Raw genomic sequence first — 20,032 nt, forward strand, 5'->3', positions numbered from 1 at the left:
TTTAAAGTTATTTGTGTTGACTAAGTAGTACTTGCAATAACATTCTCTGATTGATATTTGGTATGTTTCCTGATGGCTTCGTGCCATTCCAGCCTGCTCTGGGTCATTACATCAATACCAATTCATGCGTTCGTCATGCCATCTTCCTCCTCTCTCACTATTGGGTGCAGATCAGCCCCTCAGAAGATGCCATCTGGAAAAATGGGGAAAGAAACACTGCTTCAAATTTAAAAGAAAAAAAATAAAGAGAGAGAAAGAGACTCTCCATCACCCTGAATTAGACTCAATTTTCCCACTCTGTCACCACACTCCCAGGAACTGGAATGCCCTCAGAAGCTGTCCATGTTTCTTCTAACTATGAAAGAGGAGAGATAGATAGATAGATAGATAGATAGATAGATAGATAGATAGATAGATAGATAGACAGACAGACAGATAGATAGATAGATAGACAGACAGACAGACAGACAGACAGGTAGGTAGACAGACAGACAGACAGACAGACAGACAGACAGATAGATAGACAGGTAGATAGATAGATAGATAGATGGATAGATAGGTAGATAGATAGATGGGGGAGAGAAAGAGAGGGAGGGAGGGAGGGAGAGAGGGAGAGAGAGATTCAATGCATTAGATAGATTTGGCTAGATTGATGTCATTGCTCATTAAGAAAACAGGCAATCTGCTTCTAGTTCTCATTGGAGAAAATAAATCTGCACTGAGCCCAGGCAAATAATGTGCAGCAAATAATCAATGTTATCTGAGGGAGAAGATGATTGATCCTTTATTTCTTACACACTCTCATGCATAATGCATCAAATCCAGGATATCCTCGGCTTGCCTCAGGATCTAGCAGTGATATACCCCATTACCATGCAGAACACTCATTCTCAATTTCTAGTGACAGTCTCCACGTCCCTGAGCCAGGAGGAGCCAGGAATGTTCAGCATTCATGAGTCCCTGATAGCAGCACGATAGATTCTTGAATTCCTTCCAGGCCTTTTTACAAACACCGGTATGACTCAGGGAAAGTCTCAGACTTCAGACCTCAGTATCTGCTCATTCAAAACAGAATTGACAATACTAGCTTACTTCAGAATATTAGATAAAAAATTGGGAAAATGAGAATCTTCTGAAGAAAGATTCAATGAGGGAGACAGCTAAAGAAGAAAAAGAACTCTGCTTATTTTCACTATAATGATTACGTTTCAGAGAACCAAAGTAATCATTTGCAATTTTGAAGAAAGCCAGCTTCTCAAAGGTTGTATCTTAAATTGAGACTTTTTGTTGCTATATCTCCTAACTGGTTAAATAATGATAGTGATGATGATGATGATGACGATGACAACAACAAGATAATAATAACAGCTACCATTTTAAACCCCTTTTGCCAGGCTTTGAGTTAAGCACTTCATATATACTATCTTATGTAATATAAATTGAGCTTAGAGAAGTCCATTACCTTGTCCAAAGTCCACAGCTAACAGATTCCAAAGCCAATACCACTAACTTCTACATATGAATCTTACAAAGGTGGGGTTAGGTTAAAATGGAAGAATCAAAGAGCAGCAATGTGTAATTGGCCATCATCAACAACTACAACTAAGCTGGTAGAAGATTTTATAAACCAGCAAAAATTGAAAAGCTCTGATAAGTTGTGGCCCTAACTATCAGCCAAACAACACATTACATTTTTTACACAAAATTTAATAATAATAATGATTAAAATGATAACCAAACTTATGAAGCTGCAGAACCAACAAAGTAGCCAAATCTTCTTTCATGATAGCAAGAAACCAGAATGTGAGGACAGAGAGAATACAATGGGGTGTGCATGACACTTGGAAAAAAGGGTGAATCAGTCATTACTGGAGCTGTAAAAACTGGTACTGACAAAAATGACCCCCACTTGTGTTACTTCATTGAGACTCATTGTCTAAATGATGAGGTAAAACCCATCAAAGAACTGGATGACTACTTAACTGACTTGCACAAGAGAGAGGGCCTGGAATCTAGCTTGGTAGAGTATCTCTTTGAAAAGCACACCCTGGGAAACAGTGACGACAAGAGCTAAGCTTTAGACTGGCTTCCCCATAGCCACAGGGGTGACTTCCGTGGTGACCATGGCAGTACACACATGTTGGGTTTTTCTTTACTTTGTCTATAGGCTGTATCAACACCCACCAAGCTCTTCATCTGCACCATTACTTTAAATAATTTGGCAACCAGCTGTGGTCTTGGAGCTCTTGGAATGGGTCAGAAATATATCTAGGCTATCCTGGCAATTTTTTTAAGTAGCACAGTTCAGTTTCAACCACACTAATCAAAATGAAACTCCTTTGTGGATTTATATTTACTGAAGTCCATAGTTTGGGAAGGAAAAAAGAAATGACAACAAATCTATGGGGTACATAATATTACTCCTGTGCTAGTTGTTAAGCTATTATTTCTCAGCTTCAAACCCACCCTTCTACATACTGCTTTGTGATGCTGGAGCTGAGACTTCAAAACACACTTCCTCTTTGCCAGGTAGTTCCCTATTAAGCTCTACCAATAAGGAGCATTAGAGGGAGACTGCAAAGCCGAGGGAGGGGGGAGGGATTTGATCATACGTGTTTTACTTCCTGTTCCTGTCGGCATCATCTCAGACACACTTCTTAACCCTGGCAGCAAGAATTCATTTCAGTGTGCAGTTTTTCTAACACTTGCAGAACCAGCCTTACTGGTCTCCCCCTCAGAGACACCAGCCTGCCAGCCAGTCAACAGCCCCCACCCCAAGAGGTCTGAGCCCAAGATCTGCAGGCCCTTTCCTCTATTCTTCTAATTTTAACAATTCCAACTTCTTCCTTTTGTTTCCTCAACCAAGGAGTAGTAGCTGCTTCCTGCATTACCACTAACATGATACTCAGGAGTTTGTTTTTCACCTTTTCATTTCTCCAACACCCGGTTAACAAATTTAATATTAAAGTCTCTCTATTAATATAATTGGAATAGCTGGTGTCACCTGGCTGGAACCTGAATGGTACAACCCCCAATTCAGAGATGAGAGTAAGTTGTTCACATTCACTACTGAGAAGGTGAAATGGAATCCATCCCCAGGTCAGGCTGGTTCTAAATCACATTCTCTTTCCAATACCCCCATGATGCCCAAACAAGACAATGTATCTACTCTTCCTATGTTGAATAAAAGAACATACATAAAAAACATACAACATCAGGTAAATGCAAACCTAATAAAATCTGCATACTATGTAAAATGATAGGATTGCTTGCATTGAAATTTCTTATCCATCTTTGTATTGGTAATAATAAATGACTATTATGTAGGGCATAAATGAGTTTTATTGCATTGAAATACTTTGTTCAATGACTTAGACTGATTCAATGATACAATGCTGAATCTCCCTCAGAGTTCAAGAAAATGTCATGGTAACCCTCTAGCCATTGTGACCAGCAATCAACACCAAGGCAGGTCCAGGCTCTGCTAAGAATCTTTGAGGAGAGGACAAAAATACCTGTAACTCAATTCATCATCATTCTCATAATAAGAGACATCCAAACCTTCAAAAAGACCATGATCAATTGTCAGTTGTGAGTATCTAGCAGGACTCCACACTGTAACAATAGACACACCAGATACCAAGAGTGGGATCAGAAGACACACTATGTGTGCTGACATAGACAGACATCTCAGACTCACCAGACCCATGGGATGATTGAAAATTAAAGCTACATCACAAAATTTATATTCTCTGTAGCACACTATCTAATTTAATCTGTCTAGTCAGTTTATTTAAACAATGTAATTACATGAAACCTAGAATAGGGAATGAGATCTTGTTATTCTGTACAGGCTAAGGCAATACCCCCTTACATCCCAGAATATCTTGGACAGAAAATAAAGTGTTTGCAAAGTCCCCTTGAGGGACAGGGGGAAAATGTGGAACTATTAAACTTCCCCATCTGGGAAATTCCTTATATTCTTGCAAACATTAGGGACTACAAATTTAGTAGTCCAAGCCCTTGATCTTGGGGCTTGCCCTTATGAAGATTGTTACTACAAAGGAGAGCCTAAGCCTACTTATAATTATGCCTAAGAGTCATCCCCCCAGGGACCTCTTTCGTTGCTCAGATGTGGCCTCTCTCTCCAAGCCAAACTCCACAAATAAAATAACTACCCTCCTCTTACATGGGACATGACACCCAGGGATATAAATCTCCCTGGCAATGTGGGACATGATTGCCAGGGATGAGCCTGGCCCTGGCATCATGGGACTGAGAAAGCCTTCTTGACCAAAGGGGGAAAAGAAATAAAACAAAATGAAGTGTCAGTGGCCAAGAGATTTCAAAGAGAGCTGAGAGATCATTCTGGAGGTTATTCTTATGCATTATATAGATATCCCTTTTTAGTTTCTAGTGTATTAGAATCACCAGAAGGAAATACTGAAATTGTTGTACTGCAATCCAGTAGCCTTGATTCTTGATGATAATTGTATAACTATACAGCTTTTATCATGTAGCCATGTGATTGTGAAAACCTTGTTACTGACACTCCCTGAATCCAGTGTATGGGCAGATGAGCAATAAAATAAAGACAAATAATGTATAAATAATAGGGGGTTTAAGGGTATGGGATGTTTGGGTGTTCTTTTTTTTTATTTTTTTATTGTTTTTATTTTTATTTATATATATATATATTTTTTTTTGGAGTAAAGAAAATGTTCTGAAATTGACTGTGGTGATGAATGTACAACTATATGATGATACTATAAGCCATTGATGGTATACTTTGGATGGATTATATGGTATGTGAAAACATCTAATAAATTGAATTTTTAAAAAATAAAAATAAAATGCTGCATCTACATTGTGAGACTTAAGACAGCTGATAGATCCAAAGGCTAATAGGAATTAGGAGTTTCAGAATCTATACTGATCAGAAGCCAAAACATTAGAAACTACTCTCAGAAGAGAACATTAAGGGCACCCCAGAAATTCTAGAACATGATGTGTGGTAAAGAAAACTAAGTGTATTTGGGCAAGTGACTCGAGAAAGGTTTAAAATTTCATATTACACTCCAGCTCCACAGCATGAATATTAAAATGAAAACAAGTTCTTATGCCACCTGAGATGGATATATATATATATATCCTTTCCTTTCTCAAAAAGGTTTGCTGTTTTCCAAATAGTTGGTTTACGATACTAATATTTCTTGCTCTTTACTATGTTAAAGTTTAAATATAATGGGAGGCTCTACCTTTTCTTATTATATTTGCAATTCATCAGAAGCCAGTATTGCACGAGCTCATCTGAAACCTGTAACAAATACACTATATTTCTAGAAAATCCTAACAAGTCCATGGTACAAAGGAGTAATTTGACCACCTGGTAACCTAAACCACAGTGAAAAGATGTAGAGTGGTGGACTGTAGAGAAAAATGTTGCCCCTCCTCCCTTGCAATGCTTGTTCTACATCAGTGCCCTGGCAGCATCTACCACAATGTCATACATCAGTGATGCTTAATAAAATACTGGTTGCCCCTGATAATGCTGACAGGACACAAAGGCATTATAATGAATAGTGGGTGATAAAAATATATATAGGTAATGGCTTAGTAGTGATTGAGTCTTTCTACACCAGTTTAGAACAATAAAGCCTGCTATTATAGTATAGATAGATAACATTAAATTTGAAAACCATAACTCCTTTGTCTTGTTGTGTCATCCAAGGAAAATGGAACCAGGCTGAGAGCACAAGACTCCTTTTAGTAGCATAAAAGGGATCACTGCTCATTTGGGGGGGTTGTAATCAAGCATCCACATCCTCCAAATTTGCAAACAAGGTCAGGAAATAACCACCCACTGAAACTGAAGGTAGTAAAGTCAGCATCTAAGAAATTAGCAAAGTCATTGGTCAGAAAAGCTGATGTGTAAATGTGTTGTTCTTTACGTTAAGAATTGACCAAGTCCACAAGTAAGAGCTGGAATGTAGGAATGAAAGTTAGAACTGATCAACTGTATTTTAGAACAAGTATAAAGAAAATATGTATCAGCAGAGAAGAGGTGCAGAGAAGAGGTGTATGCATGAAGTCACAGAAAAGGAAAGTGGAAAAAACGTGAATTTTTCAGTATTTTTCCAGTAGTGAATAAGAGACACTAGGTTAAGAAACAAAAATTGCTATTATTGGAAGAGTCGCTCTGTTTTGTGGTGCCGCGATAATTAATCCAGCTATGAAAACTTGGCATAGGGAAGAGAGGGATTCAGGAATAGAGAGGAGCCTAAGGAGTTAACTTAAGTCACAAGAAGTTACATTAGGGCAGTGGGGAGCTCGGCCCGGGTGGGGGAGGGGAGGGCCTCGCAAGCGGAGACTCGGCCCCTCCCCCGTTTTCTGGGCTCTCTCTGGGATGCACGAGACGACAAAACAGAACAAAAAGGCGGAAACAAAAAGAGAGGCGTTAAAAGACCTCGAGAAGATGATGGCTGTGGATATTTTGAGTATATTGAAGAGAACAAGTATAGCAGAGCCAAATCTCCTCAGCCAACTATCGAAGAAGATGAACACTTCGATGACACAGTGGTTTGTCTTGATACTTATAATTGTGATCTGCATTTTAAAATATCGAGAGATCATCTCAGTGCTTCTTCTCTAACCATGGAGAGTTTTGCTTTCCTTTGGGCTGAAGGAAAGGCCTCTTACGGGGTTTCCAAAGGCAAAGTCTGGTTTGAAATAAAGTTTACAGAGAAGATTCCAGTAAGGCATTTGTATACAAAAGATATATTCGGATTGTCTGGTCCCTAACTACAAGTGGAATGCTGCTTGGTGAAGAATTTTCTTATGGGTATTATCTAAAAGGAATAAAAACATGCAACTGTGAGACTGAAGATTATGGACAGAAGTTTGATGAAAATGATGTGATTACATGTTTTGCTAACTTTATAAGTGATGAAGTAGAGCTCTCCTATGCTAAGAATGGGCAAGATCTTGGCATTGCCTTCAAAATCACTAAGGAAGTTCTTGCTGGATGGCCACTCTTCCCGCGTGTTCTCTGTCACAACTGTGCAGTTGAATTTAATTTTGGTCAAAAGGAAAAGCCATAGTTCCCAATACCTGAAGACTATACTTTTATACAGAATGTCCCTTTAGAGGATCGAGTCAGAGGACCAAAGGGGCCTGAAGAAAAGAAACATTGTGAAGTTGTAATGATGATTGGCTTGCTAGGAGCTGGAAAAACCACCTGGGTTACTAAACATGCAGCAGAAAATCCTGGTAAATACAACATTCTTGGCACAAATACCATTATGGATAAAATGATGGTGGCAGGTTTTAAGAAGCAAATGGCAGATACTGGAAAACTGAACACACTGTTGCAGAGAGCCTCCCAGTGTCTTGGAAAGTTCATTGAGATTGCTGCCCGTAAGAAGTGAAATTTCATTTTGGATCAGACACACTGCACAGAGGAGAAAAATGTGTCTGTTTGCAGGCTTCCAATGAAAAACTGTTGTAGTTTGCCCAAAAGATGAAGACTATAAGCAGAGAACACAGAAGAAAGCAGAAATAGAGGGAAAAGACCTTCCAGAACATACAGTTCTCAAAATGAAAAGAAACTACGCTGCCAGAGGTAGCTGAGTGCTTTGATGAAGTTACCTATGTCAAACTGCAGAAGGAGGAAGCCCAGAAACTTTTGGAGCAATATAAGGAAGAAAGCAAAAAGGCTCTTTCCCCAGAAAAGAAACAGAACACTGGCTCAAAGAAGATCAATAAGAATAAAAGTGGCAAGAACCAAATTCAACAGAGGTGGTGGTCATAGAGGAGGTGGAGGATTCAATATGCATTGTGGAAATTTCAGAGGGGGAGCTCCTGGGAATCGTGGTGGATATATTAGGAGGCGCACTATGCCTCAGAGAGGTGGTAGTGGTGGCGGAAGTGCTGGAATGGGCTATCCATACCCTCGTGGCCCTGTTTTCCCCAGCCGAGGTGTCTATTCAAATAGGGGGAACTACAACAGAGGTGGAATGCCCAACAGAGGGAACTACAACCAGAACGTCAGAGGTTGAGGCAACAATCATGGCTACAAAAATCAATCTCAGGGCTACAACCAGTGGCAGCAGGGTCAATTCTGGGGTCAGAAGCCATGGAGTCAGCATTATCACCAAAGATATTATTGAATACCCTAATAAAACAAGCTGATACATATTTCTCGGAAACCTTCACAAGAAGTCTACTGTTTTCTTTAGTAGGCTAACTTTTTAAACATTCCACAAGAGGAAGTGCCTGCAGGTTCCTTTTTTAGAAGCTTTGTGGGTTGATTTTTTTTTTCTTTTCTTTTTTGTACATTTTCAATTGCAGTTTTAAAGTGAATCATAAGAGAACCTCAGCATTGTGCACGATAAGAGAATGTGTCAGTATTTCAGTATTTCACATATCTGTGAAATGTGACTTTTTTTAATCACAACAAAAGTAAAATGTTGCTTTGTAAAAAAAAGTTATATCAGTGTCATTTAGGGCATTAAAGGCAGACATTACAATTAGGAGAAATCCATATTCATAAACAATTAAGGCCCACACTCCATGAGGGAGAAGGCATCAGAGAAATTATGACTTCGTCTGTGAATCTGCACTGTGCATCATTCACCTAATTTGGGAACTTTGGGCATCATCATGATTAGTAGGCATCCAACATGGGGTATGCTGTACTTATAAAAATGGCCAGTGGAATTAGGCCACCATGCTTTCAGGGCGCATAACCTGATAGTGAGCCTACTCTGTTTAATTAAGTTTGTGCATCTTCCGAGATCAGAGAACACTCAAAACATATATTGAGTGAGTGTGACTTGGTACACCAGAGTGAAGTGAGTTTATCTGAAGTGAGTCCAGGTAAACCAACATGATAGAATCCATGGACCACAAAGCTAAGAGCTAATCCCTGGATAATGGTGAACAGGTCAAGGCAGTGCCACCCTGAGATGACTGGCTTCAGCAGCTGGCTCTATTCACACCTCTGCACCTGCCCCAGCAGCCCCTGAGTCTGCCCCCTTCTAGGAATAATGGTTAGAATGTTAGTATTTATCTTATGGTATATCATCACAGAATTTCTCTCTTTTTTTGTCTGCATTTAATCTCTCCAACAAAGTCATAAGCAGAATCATGAGAGGACCATGTCCTAAAAGTTTTTCTATAACCAGCTAACAGTTACTGTTGCACATACTATATTCCAGGCACTGAACTAAGAGCTTTCATAAATTATTTCATCTAATTGTCACAATAACTCTGCAAGGTAGGTGTTATTTTCTTCATTTTACAGAGGAAAATATCAATGCACAACTTTTTAAACAGAGAGTTAGATAATTTGCGTAAAGTTACGTATTTAGTAAGTGACCATTCAGGTCCAGGTGATCTTAACTCCTAACTCACATTCCTAATTGCTGTAGAAAGGCAGTGTAGTGGAAGGGTAAGTAGACAAAAGGTTCCATCCAGTTACTTAAATATATTCTGATGTTACAGTTTTTAAAAGGGTATGGTACTCATACCAGAGTAGATGGATTAACAGAAGAGTAAATTCTAAAATAGATCCAGTAGGTATAAGAATTTATAATCTGATAATGAAAACATCTCAAAACAGTGATGAAATGATGGAAGATTCAATAAATGATGACGGAAAACCTGGCTAGCCATTTGAGGAGAAAAAGATATTAAGTGCCTAACCTGTGCTATACATCATGAAACATTCCAGTTAGATTAAAAACAAATAAAAAATAAAAGTATTAGCAGTAAAGTTTATATAGTCTTGGGCTGGGAACTACACCAAAGATAGAAATCATGAGGGGAAGAGACAAATAAATTTGATTACATATCACTTTTTAAATTTCTGTTTGATCCAAAACACCACTAACAAAGTTTTAAAAAGAGAGATGACAAATGGAGTTGGGGACAACTCAGGACAAAAATAAATAATTAATTAATAGGCATAATACATGAAGAACTTTAAGATAAATAAAGATAAACACCCCAACAGGAAAAAAAGCAAACAAAATTTATGAAGAGGGAGATCATAAAAGAAAGAGTATAACTGGCCTACAAGTATATAAAAGATGCTCAATCTTATCAGTAATAAAGACAAATCAAAACAATGAGTGGATAATATTTTGATCTAACAGGTTAATATGGATTTTTAAAAACACAAAACCTAATGTTGTAAGGGTTTGAGAGAACACAGGCATTCTCATATACCGTTAGTGGGAACATAAATTGGTTTAATAAATTTAGATAACAGTTTGGCTATAGGTATCAATTTTTTTCTTTCCAGAAATTCTATTTCCTAACATTATTTGTCAAATGTAAAAAATATTTTTTAAAAAAAAAAAGAAAAAACATATTTCAAAAGTACTCATCTTAGAGTTTGTTATAGTTGTGGAATAGTAGAAACAAACTAAATGCCCATCAGTAGGAATCAGTTAAATAATAATAAATCCATACAATTGATTGCTATGTGGCTATTAAAAATACAGAAATAGGCTTATGGTATTGACATGAAATAATGACCAGAGTATATGGTTAAGTGAAAGTAGCAGATTATTAAACAATATGAATGTGATGATTCCATTATCATTAAAGAATTAAAGTAGTTTAACAAATTTACACAGGCATAAGAGTATGGAAGAATAAACACCAAGATGTTAACAATAATTATCGTTGGATGATGGGATTTCCATTCAGAGATACTTTATTTCTCTTTTATTGTTTCAGCATTTTCTTTTTTTAATAAGCATATTTTACTTTTATTATCGAAAAGGTGGACAAAAGTGGCAGTATTTTAAAAAGAATCTTGGCTCCTCAGATTCTTTCTGATTTGTTTGCCCATCAAATTACAACAAGTATCCAAGGATTGGAAGGGATCAAGCCCTGCATTGGGTGGCTGGAGAACCTTTGTCACCTGTCACACCCAGAGTAGTATCAGGCTTCTGTGGATCACATTATTGTGAACAGAAATTCTTGTGCGCTGTCCTGAGAATCATCTGAATGAACTCTCTTGTTCTCTGCCCATGAAATCTATAATGAACAAGTATCTGGTGCATCCTCACACACATTCCATTTGCTTCTGAGCTGTTGATTGGCAGGTAGATTAGTAGTGAGCACTGAATTGCTCAAGAAAAAACAAAGGCTGAACTCTCAGGATTATTTTTATGCCATAAGTGTCTTAAATTTGGAAGACAAAGGAAAAGTTAATAAAACATTCTGTGATTCTTAAATCTGCCATCTGCTATCCTCCCTGTTTACCCATACATATCTCAATATACATCCGCAGGCATCATTACTGTCACCACTCAGAGGGCTCAGGCAGGAAAGCCAACGATGTCAAAGAGAATCCTCTGTGGGGTACAACATGTGTCCCCCACTTGAGCAATTACGGCTGTGTTCATCCAGGCTGGGCAGGCTGACCCAGTTCCTGATTAACCATCTCCACCTCACTCACCTATCTTGGTGAGGTAAGAGATAGACTCTTATACAGACTGATAACGGCTGGTTTATCATTCTTTCTACAATCTATGAGGACACCAAGGAAAAGGTCCCAGCTGTGAAGCAAAGATGACCGGAAACACCCTGTGCTCCAGAGTAAAAGCAAGAAAATTGCACCGAACCTGAGAGATTTTTTTCTATGCTTCACACAGAGACCCCCCACCATCACAGACTTCTTGATTAAATTGTTAAAGTTTAACGACTTATTGTCATGTTCCTGTGGAAAACTACAACTTGGGAGGGTTTTTTGTTGCTTTTAACTAAAAGCTCCATGTGTTGGCTGGCAATTTTTCCACCAATGCTGATAAAAATAATTTTTTTCACATAGAAACACCCCCCGTTCATTGCATTCCTCAGGCATACTTCACTCAGACTCCAGACAAGTTGCATTATAATTCATCCCCACAGCAGCAATTGTTACATCAAAAAGAGAAGATGAAGATGGAGAGAAAACTAAATGAATTGCACAGAGAGAGCCAAGTGGATAGGAAGACACAGCTTTCATTTGCACTTTTATATTGCTAAGGAAACTATTAAAGGTACATAAGAGACAAAATCTGAAAACTTATTTACCCGTGGTTTTTTCCCATTTGTTAGAAAACTTCAATTTTTAAAAGGCAAGGGATAAATAGGTGGCTGGGGAAGACTATATGGTGAATTATTCATTCTATCCAAACCACTCATTTCACAAAATAGGAGATTTCTTATAATCTTACACCTAACAGAGATCTAGGATGACAGAAGCTCTGCTAAATCAACTCATAGTGCATTCAATTCTTCAGAACACAGCATTGACAAGGCATTGGTAGACCCAGGGAAGAAACTTCTGGGAAGTACTGTCAAGTATCAGTGAAAGCAAGTCAGAATGGAAGCTTGAATTTTTTTTAACTAATCTGTTCAGAAGGCCAGACCAAGGGAAAATATTGTAGAAGATTCCTTCTCCTTTCCCAACTCCATGTCACCATTATTAAAACAACTGTAATAGGCTAAACTCTGTATTTTTAGGGTGGAGGGGAAAAGGCAAAATCAAGCTTAAGCTTTATATTTTAGAATACTTTGTATGATTATAAAAATATTATGTGCCCAGAGGATAATTTTTAAAATGCAGAAAAGCACAAAGAAATAATCTCTTCCTCCCACCACTCAGCAATAAAAACAACCTTTAACACACTTGGTATAAATTCTTTTGGCTTATTGCCTGTGGAGATATTTTTTCTCAAAAATTGGATTTATATGTACTATTTTGTAGCCTGCTTTTTACACTGAACATTCACATGTATTTTAATTACAATGATTTAGATTTATCCTCACAATCAAAAATGGTTTTTATGCACCAATATATATACTATATAAAAGTTTTTAAAAATAACTTGATATAAGATCAAGCAATTCCCTGGCATTTAAGGCTGGTTTTGCAATATCCCATGTGATATCATGGAATTCTCTGGAAAAAGAAGACAAGTTATATAACCACTCTAAGTTTCAGTATCCTCATATATTAAATGAGATAGTAGTGCTGAAGGCTTCTTATCCTACATAATTCAGTCCTGGAATTGGTTACATAATCAAAAAATATCAATTAAAAGAGGAGCCCTAAAAAGATACAGGAATTCCTCAAACATTTTACAGTTATTTAAAACACATAAATGAAGCTTTGAAATAGTTCCAAGACCACTTTGTTCGTTTGTTTGTTTGTTTGTTTGTTTGTTTGTTTGAGTAGGGGTCTTGAAGATTGGCATTACAGGGTCATCTTTCTCACACAAAACACACCCATAACGAATCATCTACAAGACCCTTTAAAGAGGAATAAGAATGGGCAGACACTTGTGAAACAATCTGAAAGCAAAATCTTTCTAAATTTTCATACATTTTTCCCCACACTAAATTCAAGAGCAACTTATTTAGTGGCTTCCCTTATCAAAACTTTCTAAACATAAAGCTTAGTTTTCATATGGACAATACTATGTTCTTTTGCCATCCATAGAGCATCATGTTATATAATACTTAATGATTTCTTATAATTTTAACAACAAACACATCTGAAAATCAGGTTTGGGTAAAACTCAACTGACTCTTCTGAGCATATAACTCAGCTTGGGGAAGCCAAAGGACTGAGAACACTAAAGAAAAAAACACTGGCTCTGAACATCCAGTGAGCTACCTGTACCAGTCAACAGGTTTTAGAGGATGAAAAGCTTTAGGTAAGCCAGTCATAGGCTAAGTGCATAAGGTTGCTATAAATATTAAATGAGGAAATACATGCAAAATGCTTAGCACATTGCTAGACACTTAATTAGCTCCTGATGAACATTAGCTAAAAAGAGGGAAAGAATAAGAAAATGACAAAGACTCTTTCTGCTGTTTCCTTACCATCTTTGGTATCTAGTTAAGGTTCAACTAAGACTGAGAAAACAGAAAGCCTAGATACTGAGGACTTGGTCCCAGGTTGGCATCAGATTTTGGGGATGAGGGTCTGGTATAAATGAGATGCAACAAGCTAAAAATACTATCGGAACACAAGATGTCTAACTCTGTATTCCAAGTTATCACTGGATACATTGGATCAGAGTTAGATGGAACAATATAGACTTACAACCTGGAAAAATGTTAGACCAAATAGGCTGATGATCAGGAAAAAAGAAACTGACTGACTGGGAATATTAAATATTGGGCGACCACTATCTGCTTCATTATATTTATGTGTTTATATTTGCAAATAGCTGTGTAGTGTGTTTATTATTCACTTCAAAAACAAGTAATGAAGCACCAATGAAGATAACTTAGAAGAAATTACAAACCTGTATCATCCTGGCTTTAATCAATTTTTATCATCACCCTTCTCTCCCCTAGAAAATTCATCTTTCATCACTAGAGTAAGCAGAGCTGTTTTCTTTTAAATCTTCCCTGCAGCAAACGGCTGATGGGTTAGCCCTGGATTTCAATGAGCTACACTTTGAGGACACAGAGGAAATGCAGTGCAGAGTAAGTAGAAAGTGCTGAACTTCCTGTAAAACTAAGAATTAGCAGAGCAGACACTAACAATTAGTGGACGGAGTTTCAACAATGTAAATAAATAAGAACGGTAGGACAAATTCAGTCAAAATTCTTGCAAACAAGAGTTGACACTGATTTGTCTTGCAGACAACAGATTTTCAGAAGATTGTAGTTGAATAGAAAGAGTTAATAGAGCCTAAGACTAGGGCTGTGAATGATAAGGAAACATTATTAAAGAACTGTTGCTTAATTTTAGTGTGAAATGCCTATTCATAACAAAAGAAAGAACGGGAAAAGATAAGTTACCTTACATGGCAATTCAGAACGAACACCAACTGGGTCACAGCCCAAATTTGGGTTATGCCAATTTGGATCAATCTTCAACCTTCTTTAGGTCACAGCCCCCTTTGATAAACTGTTAAAAAAGCTATGGACACCAAAATAGTTTAGCAGTATCTTGTAAAATTACATGCCCTTATCATACGACCCAGCAATTGCATTCTTGGGCATTTATCCCAGATAAATGAAGACATATGTTCAAACAAAAACCCATATACTAAAGTTTATAGAAGCTTTATTCATAATAGCGTAAAACTGGAAACAATCCAGATGTCCTTTAACAGGTGAATGATTAAATAAACTGTGGTACATCCTTACCTTGGAATGCTACTCAGCAATAAAATGGAACAAATTATTGATATATACAACTTGGATGACTCTCCACGGATTTTGCTGAGTAAAAAAACAAGCCAATCTCAAAAGACCACAAATTGTATGATTCCATTTATGTAATATTCTGGAGGTAACGAAATTGTAGAGGTGAAGAACTGATTAGTGGTCACTAGGGGTTAGGAGGGGAGATGGATGTGGCTGTAAAGGGGTAGCAGGAGGAATCTTTGTAGTGATGGAGTAGTTCTGTACCTTGCGTGGGATGGTTACATGAATCTATAGTAATAAAATTACATAGAACTACACACACACACACACACACACACACACACAGGAGCATGTAAAACTAGTGAAATCTGAATAACCTCTGCGGATTGTCAAATTCCTGATTTTGATATTGCACTACAGTTATGCAATATATTACCATTAGAAGAATCCAAGTGAAGGGTACACAGGACCTCCTTGTAGATTTCTTCTTTTTTTTTTTTTTTTTTTTTGTATACTTCCTGTGCATCTACAATCATTTCAAATTAAAGTTTTAAAAAAATAAACATAGGTCCATATGTATGATATGGAAATAGACGTTTATATTTTTTAAGTCAGTTGTCAAATAGAATTATGGTATAATCCACTTATAAGAAGCGGACTGAGGATGTAAAAGGTGAAAAACTGAAGGAAAAAAATCTAACTTTGTACCTGATATATTGATGTGCTCTTTGAATTTTTTTCCTTGATATTCTTCTGTACAGTTTGAATATTTTTACAATGTGAATGTATTTATTAGTTTTATCATTTAAAAAAGGCAAATAAGGATAAAATAGTAAGAAAAATAATTTTAAAAAATCCTTGGACCTTCTTCCTCCAAAAAAAAAAATCACATAGAATTCTGCATATAAGTTTAGCAATCTCCTGAACCCCAATGCTCATCCCTGGATCTTCTGAAGGGTACAATAGCCCCCTGACTAGAAGCTCCTGCTTTAAAAGATGGATGCCTGCACAAGTGGAAAGAAGTAGGGTCAGGGGACCTATAAAATATATTCTGTAATCACCCTGGGCTCTATTTGCTGTGACATGCCAGCCACCCTCAAGTGAGAAATAAAGATTCAAATTTCTTTGTTTCTTTAGAAGTGACTAGATGTGGAACTCTGTACTGCAACTTTAGGAACCATAACAAGGGTGATCATAACAAACATGAAGGAATAAATTAACATATAAATAACATATTACTAAGGGTACTTAGAACAACATAGGAAATAAAATGGTTCTTTGAGCATTTGTTTACTAGCTATATTTTAGGCAATATGTTAGACACTGGAAATAGGGCAGTGAGAAAAACAGGCTTGTTTCCCACCTACAAACTACTGGGTGCCTAGAGGCATGAGAAGGTTCTTGACTGTTTAGTGCAGGTCACACCATCTTGTCAGAAATCATTGATACAGGAACAACATGTACAAAAGATTCATAAGAACCAGGGAACCAGAGTGATAATATTTTACCATATCAGTTCCTAAAGGGAATATAATAAGCAAATATATGGAGAATATCTGATATTCTTCTGGAGAGCAAATAGATGGAGAATATCTGATATTTGCTTCTGGAGAGCAAATAGCTATGCTCTCCAGAACTCTTTTCAGCCAACCACTGGTTTGCAATCTTCTGACTGAGCATGGCAGAAAAAGCTAAATAATTCACTTGTTTAAACAAATTATATCCTGCTTAAAAAGAAATGGAATGCCTGGTAGTAAACTGCAATAGAAGATTAATAAGAAAAGAACTGGTGGGAAGTCACATGAACTATTGAAATTTTGAAGCTGAGAAGCAACAAGGCAGAAAACACGTGGTTAAGAGCACAGATCCTGGAGCTATACCACCTGGGTTGGAATCCCAAATCTGCCACTTACAAGCTGTGTGACCACGGGAAAGTTACCTAACTCTCTGTGCCTCAATTTCCTGATATATAAAATGGATGCACGGCCGAATTACAATAAGGGTTAAATGAGTTTGAGTGACATGAAGTGTATGTCAAATAAACAAACTCTTCTGCATTTTTTTTTTTTTTTTTTTTTTGGACCAAAACCAAATGCCATGGATGTTCAGAGGAAAAAAATATTTTCAGGGGAGGTGTTATTAGAATGGGTAGGTATCCAACAAGTGGTGATGTACAGGGGCGCTCTCCCAGCTGGAATTCAGGCAATGGCCAAAGCAGGAAAGGTGGGGGCATGTTTGGGGAAAAAAATGGATAAACCCACCTGGCTGCATCCCATGAAATGTACCTGAGAAGATGGAGACTGGCCCAAAGTGGTAGATTAGAAGCTCACTCAGCAAAAAAGACCCTGAATGCCAATCAAAGATTTAGATTTTACTTGAGAAGTAATGACAAACCCCTGAAAGATTCTGAACAAAGGAATAAACTGATCAGTACTATGCTTTGGGAAATCTGTCCAATGCTTTAGATGAGGAGATGGGAAAACTTGTTAGGAAACCATAATATAACAAAAGACCAAGGGAGGTATAACAAGGACCCAAAGCAAAGTGATAAGAGGGGAAATGACTAAGAGACAGAAATTAACAAAGACAGTAAAGAGACAGAGAGATTGGAAAAACGATGGGGCCAGTAAAAGAAATAGAGTTATGAAGAAAGATCTGAGAAATTACGTGCCAAAGATGGTGGGCACGTTCCCAAAAGATTTCACATTTAATGCACCAAACAATCATATGAAAATAATCCTGTGGAAACTGGTAAAACTATCCTTTTGTTTACCCATAAGAAACTGAGGCTCAGAAAAGTTAAAATATTTGTTCAGGTCACATAGCCAACTAGAGGCAGAGCCAGGATTTGAACCCAAAGCTCTCTGACTCCAGAGTTCATGCTCCCTCCCCCAAATCATGCAAGCATGGGAGGAAAATGCCAACTCTGATTTTGGACACAGTGCTGAACCTCCAGATGAATGTGTTGAATGGGCAGCTGGAAAGCCATGATGGGGGAAATCAGGGCTGGAGAACGGAATTCGGAAGCTTCCTGGAGGTTTTGAAAGGATTAGTGAAGTTGCTGGAGTGAATAATCAATAACAGATCATTTATAATTATTAACTTGCACGTTCATGTGCTGGTATGTAATCATGTTTGTCTGAAGAGCCAACACAGCAGTTTTAAAGGGATTTGCAAACAGAAGAAAGCTGCTGTTCTCTCCAGTAAGCAATATTTAGGGCAAAATACCCTGTGAATGGTTGTGAGTACAAAGCAGCAAGCATGTGAATAGCTTTTTTACAATATCACGTTCTCTCCTTCCACGTGGGAAGGGAGCACAATGCGACCATAAGCAGATACTAACAGAGCACAGATGCTGGCGCTGATGTGAACATAAATGCTGTCCTGTACCAAAAAACAATTCCCAAAGTACCATGCCTGCATAAATCTTATATTTTTATGAATCATTGCCATTACGGCAATTGCACACTTCAAATTTGTGTCTTATGATGTGAATGGATATTTCTAGATGGTTTAGTTTATCTCAGACTCCACAGGATTTATCCTTGTCTGTGTATCATATCCAAAAAGGGCTTGGCTTCCTAGATTGCTCAAGTTGCAGCCTGTACCCAGTACAGCTAAAGTCCAAAAATATAGCTTAATTCTAATCCAAGGAAGCAAAATTTTTCTGATGCCTCTATTGTCATAATAAACCTACTACAGATTCAACATTAATTTTTCCATTTCTTATCAACAGCAGTTTTCCAGAGCGAACAAGTACATGCCCCATACAATTTTATGCTTTGTAAAGGTGACCTATACTTTCTTTTCAAATGCAGTTTTCTTTAATGAAAATATTGTAATGTCAGTCCATGCAAAGCAAATGCATATTAATATGCGTTTACATCTGTCTCATATTAATATTCATGCCTGAATCCACATCCCTACACAAAGCCAATTTTCTGACCATCTGTGTGATGGCTGGTAGATGCAATGAATAAATTTTATTTGTGAGGGGAGTGATAAATCATGTATCTTCAGTTTTTCACCCCCAATCTTTCCTCTTAGGTGCAAAATGTTTTTCATCGTGGTTTAGAATATTTAAGCAAAGGAAACAGATTAACCTTAACATTCCTACAGATTCTGGGCAATTTTACAAAGGCCATGAATAAAAGCAGTATCAACAACTGTAATCAAAAAATAAAAAAATTAAAAAGAAAGGAAGGAAGGAAAGGAACCATAGATTTGCTTGCATTTCATATCTCTGGTTCCTATGTGAGTTCATCTTTCACAATAATTTCTATATCTTAGGTTGTTTTAAAAACACTAGCTTTTTTCAAAAGTTACACAGATGAAGACAAGCCCTCTGCAATAAGATGCATTCCTGAAAAAACTCCTTATATCCATCAGATATCTTAAAAGTCATACGAAGTGTAACCATACACAGTGGAAAGATTTCAAACTAACAAGGAAAGTTTGTCGATATTTAGATAATGATCTTAGTATTTCAAATTTTACCCAAGTGAAATATCAAGATTTCAGAGGTAACAACTTGTTTGTAAATGTGGTGATCTGTTGGGGAATACTGCATCCAAATCTTAGAAACACTTACCTTTCAGGATATGAAACAAATGCAGTTAATTAACCTGGAAGCAGAGCCCAAAAGGAAGGATTAAATTGAAAAGCAATCAGATTGTGGTAGGCCTGAAAAATATCACACATTGAACCTAGGAATATAATCTTATGGCTTGAATAATGAGGACCATATCAGGTGGTCTAACAGTTTCCTTCACTCTTCCAGAGAAGCTTTCTATGAATTCTGAATGATTGAACCACTAGATTGAATCCAACCCCAAAGTTTCAATTTGATTTATATACCCTCTCT

The 20,032-nt window shown here is 37.3% G+C and overlaps 1 pseudogene; it reads left to right on the forward strand.

The window, feature by feature from the left end:
• Positions 1 to 1,834: 1,834 nt before the first annotated feature.
• LOC119508843 lies at positions 1,835 to 8,168 on the forward strand (annotated as a pseudogene).
• The last annotated feature ends 11,864 nt before the right edge of the window (positions 8,169 to 20,032 follow it).

Source organism: Choloepus didactylus, chromosome 14, assembly GCF_015220235.1.
Source record: "Choloepus didactylus isolate mChoDid1 chromosome 14, mChoDid1.pri, whole genome shotgun sequence".
NCBI classification, from domain to species: Eukaryota; Metazoa; Chordata; class Mammalia; order Pilosa; family Megalonychidae; genus Choloepus; species Choloepus didactylus.